Below are 12656 nucleotides of genomic sequence, written 5' to 3' on the forward strand. Positions count from 1 at the left end.
ATGACTTAAGCTGTATGTGGGGATTTTGGCATTCACTGCCCTGTGGTAACTGGCCTTGTGCGTATACCCATCCTATATCATCTCACCCTGCCCCCAGCAGTGGCATGGGGCTTCAGGAGGACTGATCTCTGCTCCCTTGCACCCCTTACTGGCAAGACACCCCCATTCCTCAGACAAGCTGAGGAAATGCTCAGGTCCCATATGGTTGGAGCAGAGGTCTCATTGGGAGGCAGTCGGGGTTCAAATTTGGGCTCTGTTATTATGAACTGAGTGCCCATGAACAAGCTATTTAAACATTTTGAACTTGGTTTTCCTCATCTGTAAATGCAGTGCTTCCTACAAGATGTTGATGAAGATGGAAAGGAGGTGAGTATGTAAAGTGTCAAACACAGTGCCTGGCCCACAGTACCTGCTTGGCGTGTAAAACTTCCAATTTGTGAAGCTTTCCCCAGTGCCTCCAGCATTGTTAATGCGTTCTCCCACCAACTCCCACTCTCAGATGTGAGTCATGAACTTCCTAACAGGCAGAAGCCTGAATTTTGTCTTCTTTTGAACTCCCGCATGCCACCTAGTCTGATAGACAAGAGGGACCTGACAAATACTTACTGACTCTTATCTAAGTGACAAAAGCAATCCTGCCTCTTCCTGCCATGGGTATAAATCAGCAGCCTGTGCTTCAAAGGAGGCCATCCGGGAGTACCCATGACCGTGCTTCTCTAACCTCTGGGGTAGGCTCTGCTGTGGCTGGGGTCATGGGACTTCCTCCCACTGTATTTACCAGGCACTGACTCTTACCAGCTGTGGGCATGGCCCTGCAGAGCAGTGAGGAGCCTAACAGGCGCGACATCTGCCTTCTGACAGGTTAGCATCTGGAGAAAGGGTGCTTTAGTGTATACACGTTAGTGTATGTATTGAGGAAAAGGAAGGGGTGCCATGGGAAAGAAAGAGGGCAGAGGGGACTAATATGGTTTGGAAATTTAGAGAAACCCCCTCTCTGAATGGTTCAGATGGCATACTCATAGTTAAAATGACTTCGAGGTTACTCTGTGTACTCTGAACACATCACAGAAATTAAACCTCATGCAATAAAATTGCTACTATTACCGTTTTGCAAATGAGAAAACTAATACTTCTGGAGAGTAATTCTTACCGAAGGCAACCCCTGTGAAGAGGCCGAGCCTGGGCCTAAGCCTGAGTGACCCCAGCCCCGGGCCCACAGTTCAGGGATCAATCAGTTTGTAATGCTCTTTGCCAAGGCCTGCAAGCACAGGTTTTGGAACAGGTGACCTGCTGGGGAAGCCCGCTGGAGGGGGGCACACTGGAAATTCAGTGAGTGCAGAACGTCATCGTTTTAACCAACCACCCCTGTTCTCTCCCTGTTTCCAAGCTGAATGAGTTAGCCACGTGACGAGGCTTCTGCTTTCTCCCCTCATTAGGCTGTCAACCACTGGTGACTGCTTCCCCGTCCTGAACTCCGTTCCTGTTTACTTACTTCTGTTAACGTCAAGACAGCATCAGGTGTTTTCTCGTTAAACCAGTAGTGCGAGTTCTGTTACTGTGCCTCCTAATTCCATCCAAGGAGCTTCCTAATGAGGTTTTTTATCTTTAAAAAATTACCAAGCAGAAAAGTCTGTTCTAGTTTGGGATGGATACGCATCATCCCTTCCAGGCTCATCCAGTGTGCCATCATTCCTCCTCCGACCTGGACCGGAGTGCCACCCGTGTGTCTTGCACGAGAATGGAAACGTCTCTAGGTCAGAGACCTGGCACCCCATAGAGCCCAGTAGTTGGGCATCGCCCGGAACTCTGCCAGGCAGAGGTGGTCTGCTATGGGCTACTCCCGCCTCCCACCTCTCCCTTCCAGCTCACCAGTGAGCAAATATTTGCTGAAGATGATAATAGCAATAATGAAAGCACGTCCGTTTGTTGAGTGCTTCCTCTGTGTCAGTCATTCCATTACCTGCTTTATATGCATGGTCTAATTGAATCCTCGCCACACTTTTCTGAAGTCGCTATTACTAAATCACATTTTAGAGTTGAGGGAACTCAGGGAACTTAGAGTTGAGGGAACTGAGACTCAAGGTGGTCAACCAGTTGGCTCACGACTCAGACCTGGCTCTATCTGAATCCCAAGGCTGGTTCTCAATCAGTTTTTGTGGGCTTTGGAGCAAATGGGAGTGGGAAGGACCCATGCATACCTCACTTCGATTTCTTATCGTTTGGTTCACTGTGGGTACCCCTTCCCAAGTGAATGATGAAGCCGGGAGAATGGAGGATATAACAGTGACCCTACCACGTTGCTATTACAGAGAATCTCTAGGAGCTTCCTAGGTCTTCATTCTGTCCCCTCCAATCCATCCCACCATTAGCAATGGAGAGGCGGAACCTATAATCACATCCCACTGATGTCCTTCATTTTCACCTGTGTAGTCTTTGGTAATGTTTCGTGTCTCTTGGTTGAAAAGATTTCAGTGAGAGCCCCATTTGTGTTTTTGGTAGAAGTGAATTTTTCTGTGATGTTAAGGGTTTTTGTTGGTGATCAGTGAAAGTACTCACTGAAATTTACCATGCGCTATTTTCCCACAGAAACCCATTATTTCTCTTGTAGTCTCTCCCCTCTTCCTGCTCCACCCTCGTGAGTGGGGCAGGGTGGCTGCTGAAGTGGAGACTCAGAAAGACAGGGAAAATGGCTCTAACTCAGTCAACCAGCTAACTTCATCTGTTACCTGTTTGACCCAAGAAACATGGCAGCAACTCCATTGATTAATTTTAGTATTAAAATTCACTTTTAGAGAAACTTAATATACCATTTGGTTAATAACAGAATATTTTATCTTCTTACGGAGGTTTATCTGTTCCCCCCCACCCCGCACTGTTTCCAAGCCAGCTTTGAAGCAATTGTTTAGGAATTTCTTGCATATATGAAGGGATAATTATTGCTTTGCTGTTCAGTCTTAAAACAAATTAACCAAGCAGAACTATATTTTAAACATGTATTTAACTGTGAGATAAACAATTCAAATGTCGAGAATCCTTTTGAATACCACGTGATTAAAACTGCCCTCGTATTTTATGTAGTATACGTTATTATAATCTTGTCTTCGTACGTGAGTCACATTATTTAATCAAAAAATGATTTACTGGTTTTTCATTTACCTTTAAAATGGAAAAGGCAACAGTTTGCTTTTCTTGCTGATTCATTTTTGAGGCAAGTTTTCTGTATACCCATGACTAAACATGAGTATGTGTTTGGTCACCCTTAATATTACTGGTTTCCCTTTTCTGTAGCTCTGTCCAATTTCCTTTATCCTGATAAGACTTGGGACCAACATCTCTCATATCTACCTAAATTTCCTTAGATATGTTGGTCAAGTAAACAGAGTGCCATCCATTTTTGAACGCTTATTTTTTTTTTTTTTACCTTGAAATGAAATACCATGACATCTAACATTGTGGTTGAGGTTTTAAGTACGCTCAGGAAATTAAAAGCTGGGATCCCTGCAAGAACCATGAGATAATGATACACGGATGATAAGTATTACAAATTTCCACATATATCTGAAAGAGCTGAATCATCACTGCCTTTTAGCTGTGAACAAATACCAATTCCCTGACCTTAAAATCTTCAAACGTTAAGTGAATGCATTTTATTTCCATTTCCAGTGAGTTGTTTGAGGCAGTATTACACACATGGGTTCTGATGGGTTTTATATTACCAGGATATTGATACTTGCCAACACTCAGTTAATTTACTTTTCATTTTCTACTCCTTACGGAATGATATGCTGTTAGTTGTTACTTTTCAATCTTGTGTTCATGCTTTCATATTGCAATTACTCAGCTTTTAATAGAAAACTAAATGGAAAAATCCTGCCTGGGTGTGAAATATGTGAATTTGCAGGTAACATATTTTCTGCCTGTTTCTTCTTCTTTTATCATACCTCAAAACTTCTCCAGTCTATCTCCTCTCTTCTGACAGCACAAAGACAGCTTTTCGAATGGGCTACTGATTGCATAGTAGTTTTCCTGGGTAATTATGCCTGTAACAGGGGCCCCTCTGTGGCTCAGTCAGTTAAGCATCCGACTTCCGCCCCAGTCATGATCTCACAGTTTGTGAGTTCCAGCCCCGCATCTGGCTCTGTGCTGACAGCTCAGAGCTTGGAGCCTGCTTCAGATTCTGTGTCTTTTTCTCTCTGCCCCTCCCCACTCATGCTCTGTCTGTGTCTCTCAAAAATGAATAATGTTAAAAAAAAAATTAAAACAAATTGTGCCTGTAACAATCAGAGAATTAAAAAGAACCTTGTAAGGGTGCCTGGTGGCTCAGTTGGTCGAGCGTCCAACTTCGGCTCAGGTCATGATCTTCCAGTATACAGGTTCAGGCCCTGAGTCAGGCTCTGTGCTGACAGTTCAGAGCCTGGAGCCTGCTTCTGATTCTGTGTCTCCCTTTCTCTCTGCCCTTCCGCTGCTCAAGCTCTGTCCCTCTGTCTCTCAAAAATAAATAAGTATTAAAAAAAATAATAAAAGTATAAAAAGAACCTGATAGTGCAATAATGTTCTCCATGAAAATAGAGTCCTGAGTTCTGCAATTAAAAAAGCCTCACAGCCAGGGCACCTGGGTGGTTCAGTCTGCTGAGCACCCGACTCTTGCTTTCAGCTCAGCTCACAATTCATGAGTTTAAGCCCCCTCATCTGTGCTCTGCTCTGACAGCATAGAGCCTGCTTGGATTCTCTCTCTTTCTCTCTGTCTGCCCCTCCCCTGCTGTCTCTCTCTCTCTCTCTCTCTCAAAATAAATAAATAAACTTAAAAAAAAAAGTCTCATATCCACCCCGGAAGTGTTTAGTGCAGCAATCAATGCCTAGGATTCGAATAGCATTATGGCCAGGGAGGTGGTAGTAACAGGGAGCCAGCCAGCCAGGGAGTCCTGAGACCCTCCCCTTTGCAAGAGCCTGGTGGAAAGATGGGAAGCAAACTGTTGCCATGGCCCCGGCTTCATGGCACAGAGCAAGGAAGGGAGACTATTAAGATAAATGGGAAAATTTCCCGGAGGTACCTCCTGATTTTTCATTTTTGTGTCTGCGGTTTATGAATGCCACTGTTTATGAACACAGCTGTTTTGTTTTGCATACATTTTGAATGATGTATCCTTGAGCACTGACTGAGCAAAGAGGTCCTTTCTTTCCCACTGATATCTATCCGTGATTGCTGAATAATTAACTGTGGGCCATTCAGCTCCCAGACTCTAAGTATGCCTCTTGCTCCATGGTGTTTCTCTGCTTCTTCCAGAGCAGAACTTTTAATACCTTCATAGTAGCCATGCACTTACAGGGGCACAAAATGGGGATGGGAGAGTTTCTAGCTAATAATCAGCATAAAAGTAGGTTACAGCTTGCTTGGAACTTGCACATGGCTGCACGTACGTGCTTTTTAGGAGAGTTGCGTGTATGTTTGCTGTGATGCACATGCGTTTGTAAACTGTTTCAAATGTGTACTTCACAAATCCCTGGTTGAGTCTCAGTTTGGATTTGCTTTATGAATTCATGAAAAACAAGTGCACCAAAAGCTCATTATAGCTCACGTTACTGTCTAAGCTGAAATAAGCAGTGAGCAAAACAATGTATTTTGGTATCAAAGCTTATTTGGGGATTTAAAAAAATAACAACTAGATATCAGATGCACAAGTGAAAAGCAACAATTATCAGGGCTGAAAGTCAAACATTGCTCATCTTGGGAATAAAAGACACACCAGAAAGACACACACACACACACACACACACACGTGTGTGTGTGTGTGTGTGTGTGTGTGTGTGCACATGCGTGGAGAGAGAGAGAGAGACAGTGTGTGTGTGTCTGCAATTTAAGCACATCGTCCCCTAGTGATACCATTTCATTTGCACTGTACAAAAGGGCCCAGAAACTATTTCATTTGTTACCAATTTGTAGCTTCAGACATTGGATAATTGACATTGAACTAGTTAAGACTGGCAGACTAAAGTTATCCCTTCTTGTTAGTAAGTGAAACAAAGGAATATTTGTTAAGTTTGAAACTGTTCATAATTCTAGAAATAAATTCCCATTCAGGCTTTTTTTTTTTTTTTACTAATGGTGCACAAAACATTTTTAAGCAGAATCCTTTTGAAATTTTTTTCCTTCATTCAATGTAAACTCTAGCAAGTCAATGTTAAGTGAAAATTTGAGGCAATTTAATTGTGATTGAGCTGACATTTACTGTTGCACTGGTGTGAAGGATTGCTCACTAAATTAAACTATTATACTATGTTAGTAGTAAAAACCATGTAAGAAGCGGTGTTTCCATCATCCTCTCAGGAAGTGTTTATTGAGCATCTAGTTTATGCACAGTTTTTTGTCAGGCATAGATTCTCTCTAAGGATGTTATCTTTTTAAATTTTGTTTTAGATACTAATGAGATTCTGTAGAGTAATTCTAATGAGTTCTGTCTAGTCTTTAAAATAAGTTTTTGTGATCTCTGATAGCATTTATTTATGCTGTAATATATATTTAAAAAACATGCACCTATGCTTTTTAAAAAATATTCTGAAGTTCAATCATTTCTATAATTCAGACCAATATTTAGGCCTAACTTCTCTTTGTTGGTCTATTGAGCGTCTTTAAATGTTTTTTTCTTCCTTTTAAGATACAGGCTTCGTATCTTCCTCTTTTTTTATTTAAACTTTTTTTTTTTAGTTTATTTATTTTGAGAGAGAGAGAGAGGGAGGGAGAGGGAGGGCAAGCGAGCAGAGGAGGGGAAGAGAGAGGGAGAGAGAGAATCCCAAGCAGACTCCACACTGTCTTTGCAGAGCCTGCTGCAGGGCTCGAACCCACGAACCCATAAGATCATGGTCAAAATCAAGAGTTGGACGGTTAATGGACAGAGCTAACCAAGGGCCCCAGATCTTCCTCTTTTTATATGCAAAATCTCAATGTAAGTATCTCACCCTCAGGGAAGTTTTCTTTGGCATCTCAGGTCAGGTTGGGTTTCCCTCTTTATGATCTCACAGCACCCTAGATTTCTTTATAGCACTTACCATAATGGAAATTACATAATTAAAGATGTTTGTTCAGTGCTGTCTCCCCCTCTATCCTAAAAGCTTCATAGGACAAAGACCATGTTTATTTTGCTCACTGACAGTGCCTGGCACATAGTAGGCACTTAATGAATATTTATGGAGGGAATAAGCTCATGAGCAAATGTGCAAAGACCCTAGTGGGCTTCAGTCCTCTGCCTCCTTCACATGAGATGTTCTTGTCTGAACATATTGAATAGGAGAATATTTCAAAATCCAGATTTAAGAATAGGTTAAGCCAAGTTGACTTTCTTTATTGACTTTAAATCTCCAACGTGTCCTATCCTGATGGCCTTTTTTTTTTTTTTCGCTTCTGATCTTTAATAGGCTTTTTCTTAATTCAAGGAAAAGTTAGTGACCATCCAAACAAGACAAAGTGACTGCCGTCTTTCTGCTATTTGATATATTCCTGTGCGGTAGGAATAATTGGGTGGGGAGAGAGACCACACTTCAATGGTCTCAACAGAGGTTATTCAGAAAATATCATGAGGGGGCCCCAAAAGCCAAACATCAGTACGCCTCCTAACAAGAGTTGAGATTATACCTGAGACTGTGTAAGAAAGACTCACGAGTACATTTGCTCTCTCTGTGTGACCGTCAGCATGTTTCTTAACTTGCTTGTGCCTTAGTTTCCTCATCTCAAAAATGGGGAAAAACGTTAGGTCTTACTTAGTACAGTTTAGGTTGTAGTAAGTTGTAAAGATGAAAAGAGAGAATATATTAAAAGTGCTTAATTAACACAATGGAAAACCAGAGAGTTCATTTCAAAATTGCTTTGCTGAGGATGAAAACAGCAGTCCAAAAGTAATGAGGAGTCCAAAAGTAATGAAGTGTGAACAAATGAACTGAGTTTACAAATATTGCAGTTAACTTCTAAGCCAACTTTGGATTGATTTTAAAAGCAATGAGGAAAAAAAGGAAACACCTGTAACTCTTAATCACTATTTTTTATTATTCATTTTTTAAAATCCCATGAACATGCACGTGTATGAGAGTGTGCACACACATACATTTGACTACGTACCAACTCTTCTCTTTCTTTACTCCTTGGGGTTACTCTTCAAACCGCATCTTTCAGCCTCTATCTGGGAACTGGCCAACAAAAATGAGGTAGCTGATTCCCTAAGAATTTTCTTCATTGAATGTGTCAGACAACTTGATTAAGAAGCTTATAATTGGTACTCTGGGCATAAAATGAGTGAAGGAGTATGCCTCTTGTTTGTTTTTTTAAATTGTGCAGTTTGATTGTTTCGAGTATATTCACAGAGCTGTGCACCTGTCACCATAATCAGTTTTAAAACATCACCCACAAAGGAACCTTGTACCCATCGTCGGTCACTCCCCATTTCCATCAAATCCCCTCAGTCTTCGGCAACCAGATATCTACTTGCTATCTTTATATTTTTACCTGCTCTGAACATTTCATATAAATGGAATCATACAATATATGGTTTATTATGACTGGCTTTTTTCAGTTAGCATAGTGTTTTTAAGGGTCATCCATGTTGTAGCAGGTATCAGTTCTTAATTTCTTTTTATTGCAGAACAATATTTCATTGTGTGGAATATTGTATTTATCTATTCATCAGTAGATGGACATTTGGATTGTTTCCATGTTTTTGTTAAAATGAGTAGTCCCTGTAAAACTTTTTGTGTGAATGTATATTCTCACATCTCTTAACGTCTATACCTAGGAGTGCATGTGGTCATACGGTTACGCTATGTTTACCCATTTTGAGTAACTGCTAGACTCTTTTCCAAAGGTGCTATGCCGTTTTACGTCCCTATAAGAAATGTGAGGCGAGTTCCAGTTTTCCCACATCCTCACCAACACTTGTCATTATCTGTTTATTTTGATTCTAGCCACACTGAATTTGAAGTGGTATCTCATTGTAGTTTTTATTTGCATTTCCCTAATGGCTAATGCTGTTAAGTATCTTTGCATATGCTCATTGACCATATGTAGTTCTTTCTTGGGGAAATGTCGATTTAGATTCTTTGCCATTTTTAATTGAATTGTCTGTTATTTTATTATTGAGTTGTAAGAGTTCTTTAGGTATTTCAGATACAAGTGTTTTTTTTAATCATATATGACGTGCAAACATTTTCGCCTAATCTATGGGTTATATTTTCACTTCCTTGATTGTGTTCTTTGAAGAACAAAGGTTTAAAATTTTTATGATTTCGAATTTATTTTTTGTTTTGTTTTGTCACATATGTTTTTGATGTCATATCTAAGAAGTGTTCACCTAATCCAAGGTCACAACGATTGAACCTGTATTTTATTCTAAGATTCCATTTGAGTCTTTTTCTTTTTTAGATAGTCTTAGTAGAGATCTAACTTTATTCATTTGCATGTAGAGATACTTGCCCCAGAACCATTTGTTATATAGATTGTTCTGTTTCCACTACATTATCTTAGTACATTTTCTTTCCTGATATGGAGATTAATTGCATTTACTTATTTATTTTATTTTAAATCTAGTATAGTTAACATACAGTGTTATATTAGTTTCAGGTGTACATCATAGTGACTCAACAATTCTATATATTACTCAGTGCTCATCGTAAGTGTACTCTTAATCTCCATCACCAATTTCACTCATGCCCCCACCCACCTCCCCTCTGGTCACCATCAGTTTATTCTCTATAGTTAAGAGTCTCTTTTTTGGGTTGTCTTTTTTCTTGGTTCATTTGTTTTGTTTCTTAAATTCCACGTATGAGTGAAATCATATAGTATGTGTCTGTTTCCGACTGACTTATTTCACTTATCATCATACTTTCTAGATTCATCCATGTTGTTGCAAATGCCAAGATTCATTCTTTTTTTATGGCTAAGTACTATTCCAGTGTGTGTGTGTGTGTGTGTGTGTGTGTGTACACATATATACCTTTTTTATCCATTTATCTACCAATGGACAGTTGGGCTGCTTCTATATATTGTCTATTATAAACAATGCTGAATAAACATAGGGGTTTTTGAATTAGTGCTTTTGTATTCTTTGCGTATACCCAGTAGTGGAATTACTGGATCATATGGTAGTTCTATTTTTAAATTTTTGAGGAACCTCCATACGGTCTTCCTCAGTGGCTGCACCAGTTTACATTTCTACCAACAGCACACTAAATTTTTTTTTTCCACATTCTCACCAACACCTGTTGTTTCTTGTGTTGTTTTTAGGTATGAAGTGGTATCTCATAGTTTTGATTTGCATTTCCCTGATGATGAGTGATGTTGAACATCTTTTCATGTGTCTTTTGACCATCCGTATGTCTTCTTTGGAAAAATATCTGTTCATGTCTTCTGCCCATTTTTAACTGGATTATTTGTTTTTGGGTGTTGAGTTGTTTGTTTTATGTATTTTAGATACTAACCTTACCAAATATGTTATTTGCAGATATTTTCTCCCATTCACTAAGTTGTCTTTTAGTTTTGTTATCTGTTTGTTTTGCTGTGCCAACGCTTTTTATTTTGTAGTCCCAATAGTTTATCTTTGCTATTGTTTCCCTTCCCTCAGGAGACATGTCTAGAAAGATGTTGCTATAGCCAATGTCAGAGAAATTACTGCCTGTGCTTTCTTCTAGGATTTTTATGGTTTCAGATCTCACATTGGGTCTTTAGTTCATTTTGAGTTTATTATTTTTGTGTTTGGTGTTAAAAACTGGTCAGTTTCATTCTTTTGCATGTAGCTTCAACACCATTTGTTGAAGAAATTATCTTTTTCCCATTGCATATTCTTGCCTGCTTTGTCAAAGATTAATTATCCATAGAATTGTGGGTTCATTTCTGAACTCTTTTCTGTTCTATTGATCTAGGCATCTGTTTTTGTGCCAGTACCATACTGTTTTGATTGCTACAACTTTGTAGAGTATCTTGAAATCTGGGATTGTGATATCTCCAGTTTTGTTGTTCTTTTTCAAGATTGCTTTGGCTATTTGAGGTCTTTTGTGGTTCCATACAAATTTTAGGACTGTTTGTTCTAGTTCTGTGAAAAATGTTGTTATTTTGATAGAGATTCCATTAAATATGTAGGTTGTTTTGGGTAGTAGGGATATTTTCACAATGTTTGTTTTTCCAATCCATGACCATGGAATGTCTTTCCACTTGTTTGTGTCATTGTGAATACCTTTCATCAATGTTTTATATTTTACAGAGTATAGGCCTTTTAACTCCTTGGTTAAGTTTACTTCTAGGTATTTTATTATTTTTGGTGCAATTGCAAATGGGATTGTTTTCTTAATTTCTTTCTGCTGCTTGACTATTGGTATATAGAAATGGAATAGATTTCTGTGTGTTGATTTTCTATCCTGTGACCTTATTGAATTCATTAATCAGTTCTAGTTGTTTTTTTTATTTTTTTTGGTGGACTCTTTAGTGTTTTCTATATATAGTATCATGCCATCTGTAAATAGTGAAAGTATTTCTTCTTACTTACCAATTTGGATGCCATTTATTTCTTTTTGTTGTCTGATTGCTGTGGCTATGACTTACAATACTATGTTGAATAAACTAATGAGAGTGGACATCTTTATCTTGTTCCTGACCTTAGGGGAAAGACTCTCAGTTTTTCACCACTGGATATGATGTTAGCTATGGGTTTTTCATATATGGCCTTTATTATGTGCAGGTATGTTCCCTCAAAACCTACTTTGTTCAGAATTTTTATCATGAATGGATGTTGTACTTTGTCAAATGCTTTTTCTGCATCTGTTGAAATGTTTTTTATCCTTTCTCTTGTTGATGTAATGTATCATGTTGATTTATTTGTGAATATTGAACAAACTTGCATCTCAGGAATAAATCCCACGTGATTGTGGTGAATGATTTTTTTAATGTATTGTTGGATTCAGTTTGCTAATATTTTGTTGAGGATTTTTACATCTGTGTTCATCAGAGATATTGGCCTGTAGTTTCCTTTTTATGGAGTGTTGTTTCAGTGTTATGGAATGGTTTCAGTATCAGGGTAGTGCTGATAGGCCTCATAGAATGCATTCTGATGTGTTTATCCCTCTTCTATTTTTTGGACTAGTTTGAGAAAAATAGGTATGAGCTGTTCTTTAAATGTTTGACAGAATTCACTTGTGAAGCTGTCTGGTCCTGGACTTTTGTTTGTTGGGAGTTTTTTGATTAATGATTCAGTTTTTTGCTGGCAATAGGTCTGTTCAAATTTTCTATTTCTTCCTAATTTAGTTTTGGAAGTTTATATGTTGCTAGAAATTTCTTCTAGATTTTCCAGTTTGTTGGCACATACTTTTTCATAATATTCTCTTATAATCCTTTGTATTTCAGTGGTGTTGATTATTATTTCTCCTCTTTCATTTCTGATTTTGTTTGAGTCCTCTCTTTTTTTTCTTCTTTCTCTTTTTGAAGAATTTGGCCAGAGGCTTATCATTTTGTTGATCTTTTCAAAGAACCAGCTCTGTTTCATTGATCTGTTCTAGTGGGGTTTTTGTTTCTTTGTTTATTCCATTTGAGACATATTCCTCTCTTTCCTCATTTTGTCTGACTCTCTCTGTTTCTGCGTGTTAGGGTAGTCAGCCACATGGCCTTATGAAAGAGAGGTCCTGTAGTG

The sequence above is a fragment of the Panthera uncia genome, chromosome D1 (genome assembly GCF_023721935.1).
Source record: "Panthera uncia isolate 11264 chromosome D1, Puncia_PCG_1.0, whole genome shotgun sequence".
NCBI classification, from domain to species: Eukaryota; Metazoa; Chordata; class Mammalia; order Carnivora; family Felidae; genus Panthera; species Panthera uncia.